The sequence below is a fragment of the Branchiostoma lanceolatum genome, chromosome 12 (assembly GCF_035083965.1).
Source record: "Branchiostoma lanceolatum isolate klBraLanc5 chromosome 12, klBraLanc5.hap2, whole genome shotgun sequence".
Taxonomy (NCBI): domain Eukaryota; kingdom Metazoa; phylum Chordata; class Leptocardii; order Amphioxiformes; family Branchiostomatidae; genus Branchiostoma; species Branchiostoma lanceolatum.
In genome coordinates this window covers 17450720-17472908 of record NC_089733.1, presented here as the reverse complement: position 1 = coordinate 17472908, position 22189 = coordinate 17450720, and the positions used below count along the sequence as shown (strand labels likewise).

Genomic DNA, 22189 nt, shown 5'->3' with positions numbered 1-22189 from the left:
AAAGTAGCGCTGGGAAGAATGGGGGGGGGGGAGTTTGCAAAGCAAATGAAAACGAAACTATCAACTACTAAGATGTTATAACTACACAGACACACACACACACACACAGAAACACAGAAAGAAACACACACACACACACACACACACACACACACACAGTTACTCTGCGAAGGACGTCCAGTGCAATTTTATAATAAACAGGCTATGAGAATAAAGTTGTACATACACTGTCAGTACGACACAAATACGAGAAGGCTGTGACACAATATTCTAGATACAGCCATATTTGTTACTAGGATACGACATATTGAGTTCAATTGTAGATCACTGGAAGGCATTTTGAGTGCAGTATGTCAGACTGCCTATAGCTATGTGGAGCAAAGAAACTATATGTCACATCTAATGTTTGGACCATCTATAGTCAGACTTAATACAGACTGCACAAAAATATCGCCATGAACTGAGCAGAAATAGAGGAGAGAAAACGACGTCTTTGGAGGCACATGAACCACAACCGAGTCAGTGAATATAAAACTGACGAAATGTACACACCGCCACGACAACAACACGCCCAACTTCACCCTGACCCCAGCGAAACAATAGAACAATACAGCCCCAAATCCACCACCTAACAGTTACCTACAACCCCTTAGAATCACACACTCCCACCAGGAACGATATTTATAAAATCTACGCTGTTTGGGAAGTATAAGAACCTTACCGTGCTTGTTGTTGTCTGAAGAGTAGTGTTCATGTGCGACTGCCTCTTGCAGGTGAAAGTCCGCTCAATGTCTAGACTGAAAGTACACAGAGTAGTGACAAGCTCTCATAAATATCAGGTTAATCACGATTTGAGAGAAACTGGAATGAAAGCTCCCCGACAGAAGAGAGCTGTTTGTTGTTTTGAGAGCTGGTGTGTGTTAGAGCTGAGGCGAGAGAGATAGAGACAGGGGAGGGACCGTGCTGGCCTGTGTCAGGGCACGGAGATTATAGAACCGGCCATAAAACCTCTAACGACCGCGCCAACTACAAGTAAACATACCCGCTTTACGGGCGTTTTCACCCACTCTAAACACCATCCGACACTACTTGTACACATGTTGAACACTTGTGAAGCTAGAAACTGAAAAATGAGCGAGTTCAGGGCGACAGATCGGCCTGAAGAGGGTACAGATTGTGCGGAATGCCTACAGGTCCCTAATTTATCCCCGCTATAGGGGTGAGGCCATAAATCGGGCCGGCTGAAGTAGTAAACGCACACAAAAAGCCTCCCGACACAGACACCACTCATAACAAACACTGGTACGTACTTGTACGGAGGAGAAAGTGGTGTGTGTGTGTGGATTTTAGATCCGAAGCAGTGTTAGCAGGAGTTGTTCGAGACCCACGGATTTTTGTGAGTGACATCTAGAGGCATTCGCGCCATACACAGGTAATTATCCTTCTTTTGAGCACATTAAAGTTAGTCTATGACTGTCAGTTAACTGACATAAAATCGCATACTGTTTACCTCATGATAAAACTTTTTCTTCGAATACAAAATCGGACGATTGGCAAGGAAAATCCGGTGTTACAACAGAAGCCATTAGTGCCCCCCTCCCCCTTAGAGCCATACATAACGAGAGCAATGCCAAGCTTGTGACAAGAGATGGACTTTATTCATCATACGAATAAAGACGCGAACTAACATCAATTTAAGAGTAAAGGATTCTATAATATAGAATCAGCTTTCTCAAAACGTTGTACGGTGCTGTTATTGTATTACCAATTCAAACTGTCCTCCAAAAAATAAGAACTTAAGAGTAAAGAATTAAGAATAAGTAACCAGACATCTAGACAACAAGTTTCGTTCTGTACAACCCAAAATTTACAACCGAAAGCAAACAAAGCTGTTACTAAAAAGGTGAAGGATTACGATGTAAGTTTTTTTTAACCTTCGTTCTAAGAAATACAAATTCATAGGAACAAAAATAGAAAGGGCTAATTTGGTACGAACCCCGTGCTACTAAAATTATAATCTTAACGGCACTGCTAGACCTCCCATATTGAAAAAACTGGACAAATTTGTACACAGAGAACAAGAATTTTAAAACCAGAAACAAGCTGTTCTAAAAGAGGCAAATGTCGTAAAATCTGGATGTTTAATAGGAGCTAATTAACAGGTGCTACTTGTTAGAGCCGGGCGCAAATTGCAGCACAACCTCGCACCTTTGTGAGAAAATTCAGGCGCTAAAATTCTCACAAACCCTCTTAACAACCACTGGAAAATTTGAGCGGTTTATAGCGATTAAAAACAGCTGAAATAGAAGAAGAAACTGGCGGAATATTGTTCGTAATTAGCTGTACTCTACTCTACAACATTCTCAACTGTAGCATGGCGTCTTAGCGGCCTATATAGCTATCATCAAGTCGATCCACATCTTCTGTTGAAACAAAGGCTTGAAACCTAAGTGAGAGATATGAATATGTAACACAAAGTATGAGAGATATGGAGTAATATTGACGGTGCAATATGACTGCTATAGTCAATCTGTAGATGTGCTTGTAAATGAATTTTAGCGCCAGCGAAAGCCAAATTAGACGCCGAATATCTAATATTTCAACAACAAACGGGAAAACAGCTGGAAATATGCTGAGAAATTCTCCATAATGCTACAAAATTTCCACAGGGAGTATAGAGCCATTTCCGAGATGATATAATTGACAAAATGCGTTATGAATATAGACTGTTGTCGTTTTCGCGCGGGAAACTGACAAATCCAATATGGCGGCGCAACGTTGAGACAAACTCAACGAAAGAATTGCGACGCTAGTCCAAACATACAACCAGGAGTGAAAACATGACAGAAAGTCTCCCTCTAAAAAGTTTCCTTCCAAAATAAGATCATAAACGCCCGTAGGTGAGCCTTCGGGGGTTCGGAAACCCAGATATATTTATGAGGCGAGGGAGAAATACGCCTGAGTGTCAAAGGTCACATTGGCTTCAAACCTGCCCGTCACCGCAGTCGCTGCAAACTTTGATCATTTTCTACGGGAGGCCAAACATCCCATCGACCCTTCTCACCTACGGTCGGCCCTGACGCCTTCCCTTCCCAGAAGTATTGAAAATCTTTCACCGCTGGCTGATATTCGCGCCCCACGATATGACAAAGAAGGCGACCCTGTGTTCAGGGTGGCCGTCAAACGTTCCAAACGGGAAATCTATTTCTTCAAATACCACCACACAAATTTACAGACGCCGTTTTTCCCTAGGGTAGAAGACTTGTCGACTCTCGGTTGTACCTGGGTAATATAATTCGTGCCGGTTCGCGTAGAGTCTAGGAGAGGATTTCAAAAATAGAAAAAAATTCTGTCGACGTTGGGCCGACTTTGTATACTTAAGGGTAAAAGGTCATGTAGAGAGTCACGAAACCCAAGTGAGCAAGCGTCAAAACAGTCTGGACGACCTAACACCGTTGCCACTTGCTCAAAAATTACTGAAAAAATTGTAGGATATTCTAGAAGCAAACACGCGGACCTAGGGCTAGGGAAGGAGGTATGTACCTGAGGGTTTTTAGCCGAGCCAAGAGGTGGAGGTTCCAGACAAATTTCTCCTATTTCAAAGTGCGGTGTAAACTGGGCTGGGCGCCAGGACAGCACCCTTTGTGACCACAATGATATATATATTTTCTGGAACGTTAAAATGTGTGAATTCTGCCACCTTGAAACTGGTCAAAAGAAAAGTGACCGAGACACAACCTCGAACGCCCTAGGCACAGGAATACAGGACAAGGGAATACCCTACCTCGCACTGATCCGGTGAAAATCTAGCTCGGGATTCTCCTAAATATACCTCCTAATTCACACGTTTGTGTCCGACGGATTCCCTGTGTTTACAACTGACTGGTCAACAGGGAAACCGCCAATCTAATGACTCTAAAAACGACGTGATTAACACAGAAAACATGACACAAGAAAATTGTCGGCAAAACGTAATGACCACAAAGGGAATTAAAAACAAGCTCAAATTTTCAACCAAAGGTCAAAACGCTAACAGTGGTGAACGTAACAAATCTTTCTCTTTTCCTTGATTTATGGTAACAAAAATGACTAATTGAATGTGTTATTGGTGTCAGATTTAAACTGCGGACATTAACCTATATTGGGCAAATCTCTGAAGAAAAATGGGTACTGGTTGTTTTGGTGTGATGGCATTTGGTGCTAGTCATTTTCGAATCACATTTGTAATACTATTTTCTTAGATATGTTACTGATTTGAGTGAACGAATTTCACGACTTCTACTAGCGACTTTGTAAATATACCGTCTTTTCCTTGATTTTCAAACCTAATATTTGATAAAAACAGAGAGAAATGTTACGTAAAATATAACATACAAAGGGCATCGCGGTTAGGATGAAACATCAGTGCCGCTTAGTATATAAATCATCGTACCGCTCGGCATAAATCCTTCAGAACTAAGAATTACAGCAACGAAATGTTAGCTGGATGACCACAGAAATGTGATTAATAAGCAATAACTGACATTTTCAAAGTGCAGGTCAGAACACCCAGGTTAAGTTGGAGAAATGTACACCTAGAAAACCTGAAATAAATCAGCTCAAGTCGACAGATAGGTTTAGCCCTGTACATATACATCACTTTTAGCTTCAATGACAAGGAGTTTTCTTCTGCAAATGACCATTCTCTAAACGGCGAAATAAAGACTTTAACGGTGGGTAATTTTAAAATCTAATTACGTTCGTTAAACGATTCAAATTTAACGAATCAGAACTCTAACTAAGCAGATGTGAGAATTTGTTACACTTATTTCTTTGGCATAAAATGTGTGGATCTCTACCGAATATAAACGGAAAAATGGACAGACATGCTTCCCAAAATTAAGTCGTGTATAGATATATTTTTAGTATGTTGTTTGGGTGTTTTTTAAAGTGTATCTTGATCAGTTTATATAGATATACAGCACAGCAAATAAATCAACCAAACAATGCCACGAGAATCTACCGAAAACGTTCAAGCTATTCCAACATACAACACCAAACCGTCGATACACAAACGAAAACGGCTTCATAAAGGTGGAATATCAGTCTTAATATCTAATAAAACTTTAGACAAGATATGGAAAACGGATTTTATACGACTCCGATATTCGACATTTTCCCCCCGCGGCCACAGAATTCTGTGACCGCTGCCTGAACTTTCCCCGCCGTCGCCAGTGAAAAATCTCCTGTCGAAACGCAGTAGGATCCGAGACGACGGCGGAATAGTAATGTACGATGTACTTAAAAATCTCTACATACTGCGTTTCAACTCAGTTGGAATATCACATCTAAAAAAGCGCAGCTAAGATGATACAGAAACACTAGGTTCTGGTTTGTACACCGAGAAAAACACGTCCCCTCCAAGTCAACACACCAGGATAGATCTGATTTATTTCCCGTTTTCTACATGTGAAAATACATTTCAAAACGGCGTCTAGTACTCAGTGAAACGCACCAATTTGGTAAGTGTAATATCTAGGAAATTAGAGGCCCTAATTTGTTAGAAATGAGATGAGTTTCAGGCTGTGTTTTGATCACAGCTTGAGGACAGACGATTGGTCGGGCCTATAGCGCGCGTTATAAGGACATTAACGGCGTGGGATAACAAGGCTCGAAGCAGCGCAGACTAACTAAGAAATAGACATACTCCGAAAACAGTTTTGACATTTTGTGGTACAATATAACAAGGACCATAATATATCAAGAAGAAGTCGTTGCCGTTAACAATAATAACACCGCATGCTCGAATATTTTCAAGACACTATTCCCAGCTATGGTCGTATTTAAACAAACTAAACGACAGAATAAAATAGCCGGTTTTTAATAGCACACTTAAATCTAGAATGATGTCTGTCCTTTATTATGATTCTTTATTCAAGCCCTTTATGGTATGACAATCGGTTTCGTTAGACAGAAATCGAATAGAGAGTCACGCAATGTTCCAAAAGGCCTTGGGCCGGTAACAGATGGTATTCGTCCTATCTACAGGCCTTAGTTGACCTCATTTTGAACGTCAACAAAACCCCAAACCTCGTTGAAACATGGTCACATTGACAAAAATTATAAAGACAATATGTCCTGAACCAAGCAGGGTAAAAACAACCCCCGGAAATAGCTATATACCGTTGCATTATGTGATGGAATGTCACTCATACATTCTGTTGTATTATTATTTGATAATGATTATAGAAAGAGAGAAGAAATGACGACAAAAATAGAGTAGAATGTTTGACTTATTTTTGGTGAAATGTTTCAGAAGATATCTTCACGGCAAGAGAATTAATAGTTTCAGAGATGTAGGTACTGCGTTGAACGAGTGTGTAAGCAGAAAGGATGTAATAGTTTGTGTTCAGAAACGGTAATGTTTACTTTCAACTTAAGAAATCATGTTTGAAAATAGGTTATCGAACAAGGTACATCTCACCTACTAAATCATCGTGCTAGTTTCCTGATTTTAGGGCAAGATTAGTAGATATCGATTGCTACATTACAAGGTGTTTTGAGCCAGTGTAGTGTTTACAGGAAAAGGGGGAGGGGGGCAATTGAAATACCCTTACTCGCTCCCATCCCTTGTACATGTGAAACTCACTGCATTAAACAAACCCCCCCTCGGCAATCTATGTGTAAAATATGTTGCGTCCAACACATGCATATGCCCAGAGATATGGTTCCTCCACATAAAGGCGAAGCAGATACGATCTGGACACGTCTTGCGGCGGAACCTACAAAAGGTTTTAGAATAAAGATGCTGAGAGACAAGCATCAACGCTCTGCCACGAATTCAATGAATATCTACGATCTTATCATCCGGAGTGGATCACTAAGGCACTAGGTAACAAACCCATAAAATAAGGGCAGGAGATGTTGCTTCAAGACCAACATTTTGTTGAGAATATCGCTTCATAATTGTAATTATAATACGTACGTAGACGATTTCAGAATGGCGCCCATGTCGCTATGATTTCACCTCGGAATATTCGGTACGCCTTAATTTAAGCCTTAGCTTTTAAGATATGAATCGGAGAGAGGCTGGGAAGCGGGAGTAATAAGAGAGCCTGCAGACAGTATTATACCGAGATTGGGACGGCACACGCACACGCACCGCTACCGTTCCACCGCACGCCTGTATGAGGAGGTATGAAATAATGGGCGCATTGTATTCATCTGACGTGGCATTAGGACTAACCTAATCATAACTGACGCTCAAACAATGCCTATAGAATTACCAGCTTTAAGTAAAACGCACGGAACTGGAAGCGGTTTTTCAATTTCTCTCGGTTTTAAATGCCTTTGATGTTATCGAAGAGGGACTTATTCATTTTTGCAGCATGGTAAGAAGTCGGGACTATCTAGGCGAGGTATCTCTGCGCGCACACCTTATCGGTTTACTCACTCTTGGTTTGAATAAAAGCGGTTTTTCTATCGAAGTGTCACAGAAACTACTCAACTATGCCTTTCCAATAACTTAAGAGAGAGAACAGAGATGTCGCGTTATTAAATAATTCACGCTTGACATGACTTTCTATAGCTGTCATTTTCACAAAGCTTGTCACCACACTGTCTCCTCTCTGTCTGCAGTAATATAAAAAAGAAAAGAAAAAGCGGTGTTATTAAATTAAAAGGAACTCCAGGTGTTATAGGAGCGAAACAAAGCCCCGAAAGGTTGAACCTGTCACGCGCTGATAATGTGGTAGAAAATGAGAGAAACGGTAGTGAAATGTCACTAGTGGCTTACTTAGACATACTGTCTCCGTTTGTGACAGTTCCTTTAGTTTCATATCTACTGGGGAAGGGAATTATTAAAGGTATTGAGGCTTGGAGCCTTTTTGAGTCGCAGGGAAACGCTGTTAGGCAGGTGTACCAAATCATGAGATTATGCTGTGTGCGGGGTCGGCGTTCCCAAGACAAAACTAGCGCCGGTTTTAAAAGCTTTCGTTCTGACAGAGAGAGCGAAAGTGTTCCACTAAAGCCGAGAAAGATCGATGGCTTGGTTGGCGAGGGAGAGTAAGAGTTGGTACTTAATTCGAACAGGATTTTTTTAGGCGGGGTGAAAGAGGGGTTGCATACTGATGGTGAAGATTTTCTCCCGACCTATTTTCCATAATCGACCGAACTATCTGACACATTATCAGATAAAACCACCACGACCATCATTGCATATTCAGTAAAAAGAAACGACCGGCGGACTGCGATTGATTTTTTGGGGGTGAGATACGGTTTTAAATGAGGACAAAATTGAGTCAAATTTAAATTCATTTTATTTCAACAAAAGTGGCAGTCTGAATAAATTGCATTGGTAACAGAAAACTACAATCTCGTATTTCTCTGTAAACGAAAAACACCTGTGTGGAGATGCGAAGGTTTAATAAAGCGTTCGGTTATGATCAGTCCAAGTTTTTAACGTGAGCTGATTGTTTCAGAGAGTCTCGAATATTCAGTGTAGTCCGTTCCGCAACACTTGGCGGGCTTTAGTTCTATATTAAAGTCGCAGAACCGCGCCCAAACTGCACCGACCCCCAAACTTCAATATCCTTCGCGGAGGAGAAACTCCGCGAGAACCGTGACCCGGCGATGCCCCGTATTGATCCGTTCTGAGGTAATTCAGGGAATGAAACCACAATAATTATTTCCAAATTATTGCGACTTCCAGGGGGATTGGGGCGTTCGGAGAGCGAGCGAGCTCGGCGCCGAGGTATCCCATCGAGACCGGCGACTAGCGCTGGGGTTCTTAGGGTCTGGGAATTGGGAATGTCGAGGAAAAGTCACTCATTTAGAGGACGTTACGGGAAGTTTTCTGCCAGTAGTTGGGGTTGGTAGGGAGAGGAAGGTTCGATCTTTGAGGATGAGGGAAGGATAGGTGCTGGGGTGGTATCGATGTCCCGTGATCTCTGACCCACCCTAACAAGATATAACGAGGAAGTCATTATAGTCATTCATCACTGGATATAGCGCAGATAATCTCGCTGGAGACAGAGAGAGCCTACTAATACACCACCGCGAAGCAGCGCTATTCCCAACCGTGTAAGCTAGAGTAAGAGGCTTATGCACTCTCAAACTGTGACCCTCACACCAACCGTACGAGGAGCGAAAGTCTGGGAAAAGTTAGTGGAAAAGTTCGGAGGTGGCGCCGAGGGTGGGAGGGGGGTATGTCACGTAGCACTCAGGAGACAACCCGCAAGGTGAAAGAACTGTAGGAAACCTACACCGTGAAATACCACCGGGACGTTACTGGGCGAAATGGACACGTATGAGGGACGACTGGAGAACGCAGCGCCTGTCAGTCCGTCTGCCAACCTGCCAACAGCGACTGTCAGTCATCATGCGAGCCTGGATTAATTTCCGGTACTCTCGTTTATATAAAAAAATGCCTTCCCGGTCCAGTCCACATCGCCTCCCCCACCCCTGCCGCAGTCTGACAGCAGACGTGATCGCCATGATAATTTCTGGATAATATATACAGCGCCAGGCGACATCGCACGGCCACCTATGAGTACCCTGACCTCGCCAGAGACCGCCTCTCATTTTAGCGATATCAGTTTTAACCCCCTGACCCTGTACACCTGTACCCCTGGCCGACAGCGCCCCGCCAGGCGCATTCCCCCAGCTCGACTCTCATTCCTATACAAACCGCCAAGCCACCTTTCATGGCAGAGGTGAAACGTGCCGCATTTTTTAGACGAAATCAAGCGGAGTTTGAGAAACCTGCATCCCTCACCGCCGTGTAGGTACCATGGGGGGAGGGGCTGTGGAGGGGTGACGGATGGGGGAACGGATGATACGGAGGCTGAGCCCTCTCCATCTTACCTAAGCCTTACTTTCAGTTTCAGGTCAGGTACAGGGGAGAAAGTGAAATTGGTTTTCTGCCCTCTCCCCGGTATAATGGCCCTCACCTTTTGACACCCACGGTACACGCTGGAAATTGAGCATGCAAAATAAGTTTATATACACGGAGCGCGGAGATCCTCGCGGCCTTTCGGCGGGGGAAAAGTCATCTTCACGCGCGAGGAGAAGTGCGGAAGGGGATCAACTCTTGGGGATTTACATCCAACCAGCGTCCCAGCCTTCACACCTCCAGAACTTCCATCCCGGGGAAAATTGGAAATGCTTGCAAAAATCGATACGCGGAGACTTTTTGATTAGGGAGGAGTATTTGCGCCAAGATAACTCGTTACCACGCAGGGTTACCGTGCAAATTCGGATCGACTTTCCCTCGCACTCCTTACCTTCAAGGCTTAAAAAAAGAAGTACTTGTTTGACAGATAAAAGCCCTGCGTGCGCGGAGAATACTTCACGGTAGACACACACCTGTCCGAAGGAATTCAGATGAAGGTCAAACCAAGGAAAAGGCGTACCTGTTCCTCATACAAAATACCTGAAGGAAGGGCTAAGAAATTGCAATGATTACTAGCGCTTCGAACAATCGCTAGCGCAGGAAATGAGCACAGGCTATCTCTTCAACCTAATCTCTCTAAAAGCGTCACGACCAAAAGTTATCGTCCAAGCTGAGATTTAGTTCTTTACTTCTTCAAAGATATGCATCCATGGTTTGACGCTAGAGTCGTTGTGGGTGAAGAGTTCAACAAGTTTGGACTTCTTTTCAACAAAGTGGACTATCAGTACATCAGAGAACCGTTTTACAAGCACGGTTAGGGAAGCGTTTAAACACTCTATAGGGGGAGAAAGGATTGATAAGAGGTCAGCTTCTTAATTTGATCTAAAGTGGTCGGATACAATTGAGAAAATAACTTACAAACTAGAAAGTTTGTTAGAATAAAAAAATTATTTCCGTGACTTGAATGTACAAATGAAGCTGTTCTAATACCAATATTCGTGTGTCGCGTGAAAACGCCGCCCCTCAAAATTTATTGCAGAAATGTAGAAATAATATCCGAAAATTGACAACTCCTGAGTAGTTGGTTGCGTTTGCGAGAAGCTGAGATGATATATAACATGTTGGTACGCTGACGGCGTCATTTTTCTACGCGTGGAGCCAATGCATCTTACCCTAGCAATTCCAAGCCAACGCCGTGATAAATTACAAAACTCGACACATAGTCCCAAACCTTCGCATTGCGTCACATTTGGAAATTGATGCTGTTTCAGTAATGCCGTGACAATATGCTTGTTATTACTTCATGCCATCTGCGTGTCAGACTAATGACAAAACGCCATCTTTCTAAAAAACTTACACACGCCAAAATGTCAACTGACTTCTAGGTTATTTTAAAGATCCAAGGACGTTTATGACTTGTTATTGAAAATCCTTTGACGGTTTATGAGTTTGAACAAGCGAACTTTCGTACAAATAGTAATTCTATCGTGTCTATTTTCACTTTGATTATAATTGTCATAGCGGTGCGTATGTGTAACGAGTTTTGTTAAATGAAGTCGCAGGATTTTGAAGTTTGAATGTACTTTGATAAGAGTTTGCCAGCGTGAAAATTAATTACATTGACTTGAGTTTTTTTATGTGTTTCTACAGGCATAACACAGATGACACCACAGTCCACGGTTGGGGAGCACCGTCTGTTCAAGCTACAAGACGGCTCAGGCGAAACCCAACGTTACATCGTGTCTACGACATCTCTTCGCAAGAAGAAGACACCACAATTCTTCATCTTAAAGACGCTATCTGCACATTTGGTGTGTCATAATGTCATCGGCACATTTCTTGACCCATCCTAGCAATTGTAGTTTAAGACGTACGCGATTTTCAGCCATTCTACCGGTAATTTTCGTTCCTTGTAAACAATGTTACACTAATTCTGACTCAAATATTATAAACTCAAGCCAGTGCTACGAACGAGGCTAGTTCATAGAGATGAGTAGACTATGTATAGTTATACTCTAATCAGCGTTAATTGTGTTGCAGTATTAAACGCAACAGTGTTTCACGAAAAGAACTTATCCTTATCTTGGTTAGTTACGTGTTTCGGTAAGCACTTAGTGGCACTCTAAAGGTGAACTACCAGAGCTACTGCAACGTCGAGTTACAGAGAGAAATCTTACTATCTGTTGCGTGTGTTTTCCCTGTACCAAGGTCTGTGTGACGTAAGACTCAGAATGGAAGTAAACCGCGTTTTTTACTGCCAAAAGAGGTGTGTATATTGTCACGTCGATCGTCTCAAATGACCTGTCAACTTTGGAGGTCGCCCGCAAACAAACAATCGCACCAGAAATATATATTGCAGCAGATAAGATATGCCCTACCCCTAGATGAAATCGGCCACAATCGGCAGGTGAAATGGACTACATGTAATGTTAATTTCAACTTCATTTGAGGGAGGTAGACCCAATGTTGCTCTGATGGCGAGAATTGTAATGAACAAGGGAGGATGAAGAATAGTGTAATCTTGACGACCTACTTCAGACTAAGGGCACGACTTCGCCCACAAATCATGTTCTCTCCAGACTATACCTTATAACATTACCACGTACGGAACTTACAAGTGTATACACAAAAGTTACAAATACGAGACGGTAACTTTTGCAAGCATGCCTACTCTGTAACACTCATTGTGCAAAGCGTATGTTCTTTCAATGAATTTAATAAATCATGAAATTGATCCAGTCTATTGAGTTTTGTGGTAATTGAATTCAGAGGAGGGCTATTTTATAACATGGTAAAGCAAGATGATAGGGTACACAGTGCATACCCGAAGGTTTGAGATTAAATTCCATAGAAACAAGTGTTTGTTTGTCTTACTTTACGCCACACTTGAGTTACTGACACGAAGTTTTAGAGAAGACAAGCTGTTTTCACTCAGTTTCAGTCCCCTTCTTTCCAAGGTTGCCTTATGCAATCAGTTTTCCTCAAGAGTTTTCCTGTTTTAAGTGTGCCAAGGCGAGGAAATGATAACAGGTTTTGTTGACAGGCAATTTTTGAGAATGATACAGGGGTAGAAAAAGCAATGTAGCGTTAAGATTAGGTACCGAACTCGTCTCGTAGAAACATTATTGAAACGCACATGGAAAGTATTGCTCTAACCCCGATGTCAATTTCATACACATTGAGAAGACCCGGCGTGTAACAACTTGAGAGGAACTTGAATAGCTTTTTAACCGACTCAGAAACTCAACTCCCAAAAACCATTACTGCGTATACAGGAGAAAGACCTACATGTGACGAGAAAGACGAATGTGTATTTGCGAGGGGTGTGTTGGATTTATGTTTAGAACATTTTTGGGCGTATCCTTTAACCTTTCCTCGAAAATGAAAAACTGGAAAAATGGGATTTGGAGGTGGGGTTGCCGGACAATAATTCATCTCCTGCACATAAAATATAGATTATAATATTTCCAATATCGTACCAAAAAGGTTAGGTCTCAGGCCAGTTTGTTTTTGTCGGGCAAAATGTCGTAAAAGTGATAGAGTATGGGCGAGTGACTTTGCCAGCAAAGTGCACTGGGACAAAATGTTAGGCAATTCTTTCGGCATCAATAACGATGCTCTAAACTTTAGACAGCTAAAACTTGGCAAGTTATCACCTCCTTTGATTAGTTAGTCATATATGGTACACGTTTCGATATTATGTTTGTTTAAACGGCAAGTAGAGGCTACGAATTCTCGGGTTCATCATTCAGTTTACAACAAGCAGTGCCGATGCAGGAAAAACAAAAGGCAACGAAAACGCGAGAATGAAGCAAGAAGGATCGTCTACAACTTCGGGACTTGAGGCAAGACTACACCACCACAACGTTTTCAGTTAATACTTACAACTAAACACACACTGTTTGGAGAAATATTACGATTAGAACAAGAAGGAAGGTATGTGACTAGAATATTCCTGCGATCCAACATGGCGGAGACAGAGGGTTCGTGATAGAGACAGGGAGTGTACGTACAAGTCGAAACAGCCGATTTCAAGTGTTTTTTGTTGTTCTAATCTACACGAAAGTGTAGGAATGTACACAAGCAAGATTTAGGGCCCAAATTTCCTACACTCCCCCACTTCCGTCAACCCCCACACAACGGAACAAACAACAGGAACGGCTTATATGGCTTTACAACACAGTACGTGACCACAACACCAGACACCAAGTGACCAACTCAATTTTCGAGGCCTTTACACCCTACGATTCACACACACGAAGACAAACGCACTGGCTTGAAAGCAAATGTAGGACCACACCCACAATTATCACAACTGTCTGTTGTGTGATACCTGAACATTGCAGTAGCGACGTTAGGTGAAAGAGAGCAGACTTAGAAACCATTGTTTCGATGTCACTTCTAGTTTGAACCACCATGAAGTCGACGCCCCACGCATTTATGCACCAACATACCTTGTCAGTTATATTTCTTTCCCAATGGACTTTCGTTAATTAAGGCTTAATAACATGTCAGGCATAAGATCACGTAGAAAGATAAGTAGCGATCACCTCATTATAAGGAAAGTTCTAGAGAAAGAGGTACAACCGTACAACACAGAAAGAACGAAAGATGTAGTTTTTCTGTATCCAGAAAAGGCCGAAACGGACCCACAGTTTACACTAAATTGAAAGTTTGAGATAATACCAGGGTATCGACAGAGGTTGACAAAAATAGAACAGTTTGAAAGATACCGCCGACGTTTACGAGGTATGATAACTAACACCTTCGCCATTTTGTGACACATTTGACAAGACAAGTTTGAATACACAACGCAGTGTATGGCGACATCGTTGAAATGTTTTTCTTCGCAGCCAAACTTTAGAAAAAACTTGACGACTCTGAGGTCTAAGAGAACGTTTCTGAAATACCGTTTTACAAAGAAGTTATCACAGATTTCAGTCTAATTAAAAACGTATACATTGATAGTTTTTCGATGTCTTTGTGCACGATATTCTTGATACGTTTGCGTATATGTATATGCCTACAGCTTGTTTTCATATTAGTTTATCTAAAATACAGTATACAGAAAATATGTTAAGAAAAATGGAAGAACAACATACGTGTTGTCTTTTGAAGTTAGATACAAGAAAGTAGAGTTTAAAGAAATGTTACTAAAATCTAGAAAAATAAAGCTTTAGACGGACTACATTTTATTAGCGACTTTAGTCCCGCAACATAAAGGAACAGATCTAGCAGAAAATTACGTAGCAACTGAAAAGACTAGGAAACGAACCCGTGCTTTGTTTTGTGTTTATTAGGCGGTAATTAGTGGTAAGATTGCGGTAAGGTTTGGAGAGGAATACTTACGGAGCGCTGAGAGAGTGCGCAGTGCACTTGTGTGTAGCGCGCACGGATATCTCGCCGCCATATTGGATTCGAACCCAACCCAACGACAGACAGTAAGGTCAACACGATGATATACGTTCGAAATGGTTTAGGATTCCACCAAGGTTATCGGCGCTTTTAAAGCAAGGAATCGTTAAAATGAATTAAATCTCGTCTCTTTGACTGATTTGGTAAGATTTTAGGCAGATTTTGATGTGTTTTGTGCTAAAACAATTTCTGGAAAACCATCATGCACCACCGCTGGATGACTTATGTCTGAAAGCTTTCAAACCGTTACATGTCGCTGTGTAAGTACGGCGTTTTCTCACCAATAACACACATTACAGCGGATATAATGCTTCTCTGAAGTGGGGGAGGAAGTATTTTTCGCCCAGAAGGGATCCTGACGCTACAAGACTCGTAAGAAGGAAGCATTCGTTCTCTACATCAAGATATCCGGCGTGCTAGGAAGAAGATTTGCGTCCTACTACCAGAGGGTAAAGACACAAAGAAGAGTAGATATATCATTTTTGCGGGATTATTCTATTCTTGATAAATAAGATCTGCCCACGGGTAGTTTAAGGAAGATTCAAACAACTATTTGTCAACAGTATTTTTGTTTGAGGGTAGGAAATAGAGATGATTTTGATGGAAAGAACGACTTGTGTTAAGAGAATGCCTGTGGAGAAAAGAGATTTATGTTATGTTGATTGTTTACGTTCTAACGTCTCTGAACTAGGTTTGGTTTAGTAATAGTCCTTAATATGAGAACAATTCAATGTTGAAAATAATTTGCTCTAAAGTAACTATTCTAATTAGTTGTAGTATTTCTAGTTGGTATTTTATACAGGATTGAACACAGGAGAAGAACATGTTTCATTCTTAGACCTGATGCGTAAATCACTTTTACCAGGAAAGGGTTCTTTTGCACAGGATTTAAAAACGAAAATATTGAGCCAGAAATTATTGCGGACAGTTGCTGAGTAGATTAGGAAAAGGAAAATTTAGTTATTAACAGTCTAGGGTTGTTTAAAAGATGGCTTTGATTCAAGGTTTAGAACAGGTTTGAAATGTTGTGTTTCGTGACATCTTGTATACATAGTATATATATCCTAGACTATTTTGGGGTGAATAGAACGAAAATATCGCTGGAATTTGAGATATTCGTTCTACAGATATGTTCCCATCCTACCTGTCAGTTAGAGGTCATTTGAGGATAGTAGAAAAACCAAAAGTATAGATTCTATACAGCAAAATAGAAGAAGAAGAAGAAGAACTGCAGCAACATGAAACATGAAACGGCCCCTCAGTTTTCTGACAACACATTTCGTGGTGTTTTTACATTGTTTTTGAAAGATGCAAGTCGTATCTGTATATAAAATTAATGTAGAAGACTGTGTATATGATGCAGTGTTATATATTCAATCCGGCTACAATGTTAAACTGTAGTTATATGAAAACAGCTGATTCTCCCTGCATGGATTAGATATTCGCTTGCAAACCAAAATACACTGTTGCTTTCTTCTTCATTTTCCTTTGACTTTAAAATCGAAAGAAGGGTATTTTCTTTTCCACATATTTGTTTGGGACCGTGTTAGCGGCATAACATATATCAGTTAAAACCAACGCCAGACGGACTGTATTGTAGAAGTGAGGCCGGTTAGGGTTCATGTGAAGATTTATTTTGTACAATACAATGGCGAACACTCTCTTGTTGTTTTCCTATACATTTCGCTCGAAGTCTCTGCGCTGATTTAGTATTTTTTATAATCGTCTGGGCAGCATTCTGATAGTCTATCATACTTACGAAGACTTAGGCAAGTGGCAAAATATACCAAAACGTAGGAAAACTACAGAAAATGATAGGAGTATAGGAATGTGCTGGCGTAAAGCAAATTAGCACATGTTGAACATAGAGTGAAAGGAACAACACTATCACATATTCTACCGTTGTTACACCGATTCATTCTCATTGTATTCTCAACGTATCAACGGATTTACGTTACGAATGTTTGTAGATACGACAATTTGATTAAAATCGGCACAACTGCTGTACGATACAAGGGTATGGAAATAATTGTGCTACGAAAATTGCCAACAGCAAAACGCAAAGATTTGTACATCCAGAACAAATCGAAAGTAAAGGTTCCGAGCTGTCATGGTTTTCTAAACTTACAACTTCAGCTATGAGCTAGAAAAGAAGATACGTATATACTAATTAAAAAGTAAAACATTTATAGAAGTTATGAACACGTATATTTCACAGGAAAAAAAAAGATACGACGGCTCTCCTGTTATAAGTACATCGTATGTATTGAAGACGAAAAAGATACCAATGTAAGGTACATATGATATAGTAGCCAAAACAGACAACAAGATAGTTTAGAAACAAGAACAGTAAAGGAATGTTGAGGATTTCGGCAGAGTGACATAGAAAAATTACATAAGTGAATATCGTTCGATGTGAGCTCCAAGGAATGACTCCTGTGCACGACTGTGTGGATGGAAAGGGTATCTATAACAAACTGAAACAAGTCACTAGAGGCATGAAATCACGAGTAACTCGACCTAATTGTACACTTTCTCTCGAGCTCTGTTTTGATTGAAAACTACCTTTCACGCATTCGCACAACAAAAGAAAGTCGAACAAAGCCTGTAAGGTCCGCAGACATGTCACGCAAAGATGGGTGAGCAATTATCTGTTTGTGGGGAATAGAGACATCTGTTTTCGATCCCTTTGGTTTGACAGACGGAGAGAAGTAAGTACAATTGTGGACAACAGCTGCCTTAGATTATGACTTTACCAATGCGGGGTATTTAGTAGGTTTGGTTCCACTGTTCCACGTTGGAACTGTGCCCAGAGTTTTTCTCCCCTCTTTTCTTATCACCGTAAGATTGCATCTTTGGTACTCCTGGCCCGGAAATCTTTACCTTCTTATCTTAAGTCTTAGCCAAATCTTAGGAAGAACAGGAAGATAAAGGACTTGTTAGCTTAGTTTATGTCTATTTGTATTTTGCAAGGGATATACGAATCTAAAAGTTAGCCATATGCTTCTCACAATTCATAGGGATTAAGATTTTTATTTCTTAGGTTGTGGATTTTTATCGCGTTCTTTGATAAAACCGTTTGGTTGAAAACACTGCTTGACAAGTGTTGAGAAAACGCAATGTGCATGTTGAATTGTAGGACAAGACTGTTCCTATTTTCACAAGTTAGCTCTTTTTATGTATACTAGTAGCTATTCAGTTATATAGAATTCAAAAGTAGTCATAACGTCATTGATTTTTTAGCCAAAAGAAAGATACGTGCTTTGGAAAATGATTGAAGTTTGTAAGATTACAGTAAAGACGCATTCTAAGTTATCTTATAAACAAACCTTACGCTCGCTGGTACATTTATCAACTTTACATATCTCTTCTACTATTTGTCCCAGCGGATGACAGAGTAGTAGGAAAATCTATCCGACACCTTCGTGATAATATCATAATCGTGCAATCGGTTACCTATGAAATTTCCCAAAGAATCAATACGCGCAGGAATTTTACTATTTCTCACTGCAGAACTCCTTATCTGTAGGAATTCGTTACGATTTTCGGGCCGTTGTTCAGGGGACGTGTTTCCGATCGGGTTAGTGCTGAGGAAGGCAGGGACGTGGTTACACCGTGTACCGCTGAGGTGCATTAGGGACTGAAAAATGCGTGTGTGAGGTTGAGGTCGTGGAGCGCCGCCAAAGGTCCTCCCAACAGTCGGGATAAAAAGGAGCGCGGAGTCATCACATCCACAGAAAAGGAAGAGCATCTGTTGACTAATACTCGACATCATTGAGAACGAAAAACATCAAACCACAACACACGAAAACAGCAGAATTAACTCTCACCAGATCAGAAAAACACGGGGCTGTTTAGAATTCGTGTCTTGTATAAGAAGTTTCTCTTGAGACACGGGGATGTGTAAGACGGGTTTTGTTCAGCTTACACAGCTAAATGTGACGAACACAACGGAGCGACTGACAGTCCGGGTTTGTACGGGGTCACTGCCACTGACGCCCGCGAAAAAGCACGTTTGAAGCACAGTCGGAGAGGGAACAAGTCAAGAGGTGAGTGCGGAAAAAAATCTGCAGATGACACGTGGTGCCCTCCTGTCTGGCCTGGAGTTTTGATGGAATACCATCTCAGGTTTGTTTAGCTTCTCTTGCCGGGAAACATTCGGCGTCTCTATCATTTTTAGTCCAATATCGAAAAATTAATTGTCATGGCTCGAGTGATTTGGAGAGCTACAAAAAATGTATTTCTGTTCAGAAGATAAATTGTCAAAATTCACTGACGACTGGGATACGAAAAAATTGTGGAACAAATAATGACGAGTCACTGTCAGAAGAACATACAAGAATCATCGAATTCACACACACAAAAAACAGTTTTCATACAAAATCAGGAAGAAAAAGGATTGGAAATGACCGCGCAGTAAAAAATTATGGGCTGAAGATTTAAGGTTATCAAAGGCTGATAAATTTGGTTTTGATTCCTGATAAAAAGAGACTTTGGATTTGTGCCACTTGCAGGCGAAGTCATTCTACAAGGTGGCGTTGTTTCTTTACTATCCCGCCTTTCTGTGCAGTAGGCACCACTACACTCGTGTCCCCTCCGGTTACGTTCTAAATGCTTCAGGCACAGCGACAGTCGGCTGATCTAAAGGACTGGGAACCTCACTGAAGTAAAGAAAGGTGTCTACAAATAGTTTACGTTAAACAAGTTTGCGAGCACGCATGGGAAGGAAGAGTGTCGGATCTATCACTACGAGATAGTTTACGCTTTCTAGCATCACGTAGACGAGTGGAGAGACTACAACTCGGGTCCGAAATATAACATGTGAGATAAATCCGTATCTATTGGAGGATCTCGGCTTTTGTGAGTTTTGAGGTTAACAGTTTTGCTCCGGGAGTTGGCCAACTAGCTGTCAAAGTTTGCAGCAACTGCTGAAAAGTTTCCCCCCAGCCCACTTACCCCTGGCTGTCCTATGCTTGACCCATATTTGTGCATTTCTACTCAAACAATTTTTCAACCCGAAGCGGTCGGGGTCAGCCGAGAGAATATTTCAATTTGAGCCCTATTGATTGAGTGAGCTTGTGGCGAAAAGAGCAAGGGCGCGGCCATCCTTCATGTCTTTATAGGCTGTCAAAACCTGCACAAGGTAACGGCCCGGATCGCTTTGTGATATTCCTGTAATTTCCCAACCAATACCTAACCCACCTCTCCCATAGCCGCGGTCTGATCCGTAAATCCGAGGCGAAATAGCCTGTTCATCTCCACAAGATACCTAACTTGTTCATCCGGCTAAAGAGGTGGTGGGGGGAGAGGAGGCTGAGATCACGTTCGCGGTGCAATCTGGGAGTTCACGCGAGAGTTCAAGGTCAGGAGAACCATGATGGCGGACGCGGGTAGCGGGCATCTATCAAAGGCGAAATGCCTTACGGCGAGCATGCCAATTAGAGATACGCATCAGCTCCCAATTGTGGACGTGAAATTGGAAATTTTGTTCGGAAGCAGCAGAAAAATCGCGAGCGGGAATCGATGGTGCTTAACACAAACTGCTTGTCGATATCTTTTTTTCTCGGTGGTCAGAGAGTCTTATAAATGATGAATTCGGTGCAACAGAAGGTACAGTCCGTGAAAGTGACATTCTGTACGAGAGGCGAACCTCAATTTCACACTCCTGTGGACAGGTATTGAAAGACTTGCCCAACAGTGAAAGGTGCGGGGATTACCCAGCCCCCCGTCCACTGACTCATCAACTCAATTTAGACGACCTTTCTACCTCTTACCGTCCGAAATTCGACACTACATAATTCATAGCCACCGAAGAAGGCCAACGCTACGCACGAACCGCAACCCCGAATTTAAATTCGATAGAGAAACTTAATAGGATGGGCCAGTTTTAATGAAATAGAGATAAGGTGATATGTCGGCTGAATCCTCAACAAAGCGACGTAGGCCTCTGGGGTTGGAAGGTACTTCCACCGTATCTAACACCCCCTATACAGGCTAATTTAACCGAGCGGACGCCAATGTCAATCCGAGGATACAAGAAAAGCATCTTCGACCGAAGGAAGAGCTTACCTTTAGAAAGAACGTCTTCTCTTTCACTGGGGAAATCCAAGATGGAGAATGCACAACCGCTCTCTTATTGAACTCGACCGAAACATCATTACTCCGTCTAGACCAGCCCGTAAATGCAGTTAGTCGACTAGGGCCCAACAAAGACTACCATTATTTGGTGAAATATGGAGGTAAAAATTAACGGGGTCAAATTTTATGAGTGCATTTTGCACCGCAGACAAGCGTAAGGAGACATGGTGACAAAAATAACAACTTTTCGAAGAAAATGTAAACTAAGGTAGGGAAGGGAAGTAAAAAAGGTAAGAGGCAAAATTTTTGGAACATCAGGTACTAGTTTTGTGAAACAATCGCAGCGCTAATGTTAACAAGAAGCGCATATAAAGATAGCGATAAACAAAAGAACCGGTGTTTAGCCCAGGGGAAAGGAAAAACACGTAGTAGATGTGGTTTTAATCATGGTTTTTACACGTTATTCTGCAATTCAGCAACATCCTGGCTTGAGGCAACGGACAGCGGGACAAAAGCTACAGTCACAAATAATTGGTCACCTGTACAGCGAATGAAGATTCATCACTCTACATTGTTCTAACCATCACACCCCGGGTACTAAGTGGTGGAACACTACCTACCGCACTGGAAATCTTAACTAATTAGTCGTGTATTTGTTCAACCTGTAAGATTTAGTGATTCTTCGCTATTTTGTCTGAGGGTTTAGAAAAAGGACATACAAGAAAAACGGGACTTTTTTCACAAGGGGCACTGCACACGTCTAACTTAAAGTAAAAGCGTGTGTTTCAATTACGTAGATAGGAAAGTACAACATGTCGTTAGGAT

General features: G+C 41.6%; 2 long non-coding RNA genes across 2 annotated transcripts in view; one reads left to right on the top strand and one right to left on the bottom strand.

Moving 5' to 3' along the window:
• Positions 1 to 438: 438 nt before the first annotated feature.
• LOC136446590 (uncharacterized) overlaps positions 439 to 22189 on the bottom strand; it is a 41903-nt gene continuing 20152 nt past the window's right edge. Inside the window, exon 3 of the long non-coding RNA XR_010757599.1 lies at positions 439 to 797. This is a non-coding gene — a long non-coding RNA (uncharacterized lncRNA). The remainder of the gene's footprint in view (positions 798 to 22189) is intronic.
• Positions 9793 to 12609, top strand: LOC136446592 (uncharacterized). The gene is made up of 2 exons (XR_010757601.1): positions 9793 to 10734; positions 11522 to 12609. It is a non-coding gene; the product is annotated as an uncharacterized lncRNA (long non-coding RNA).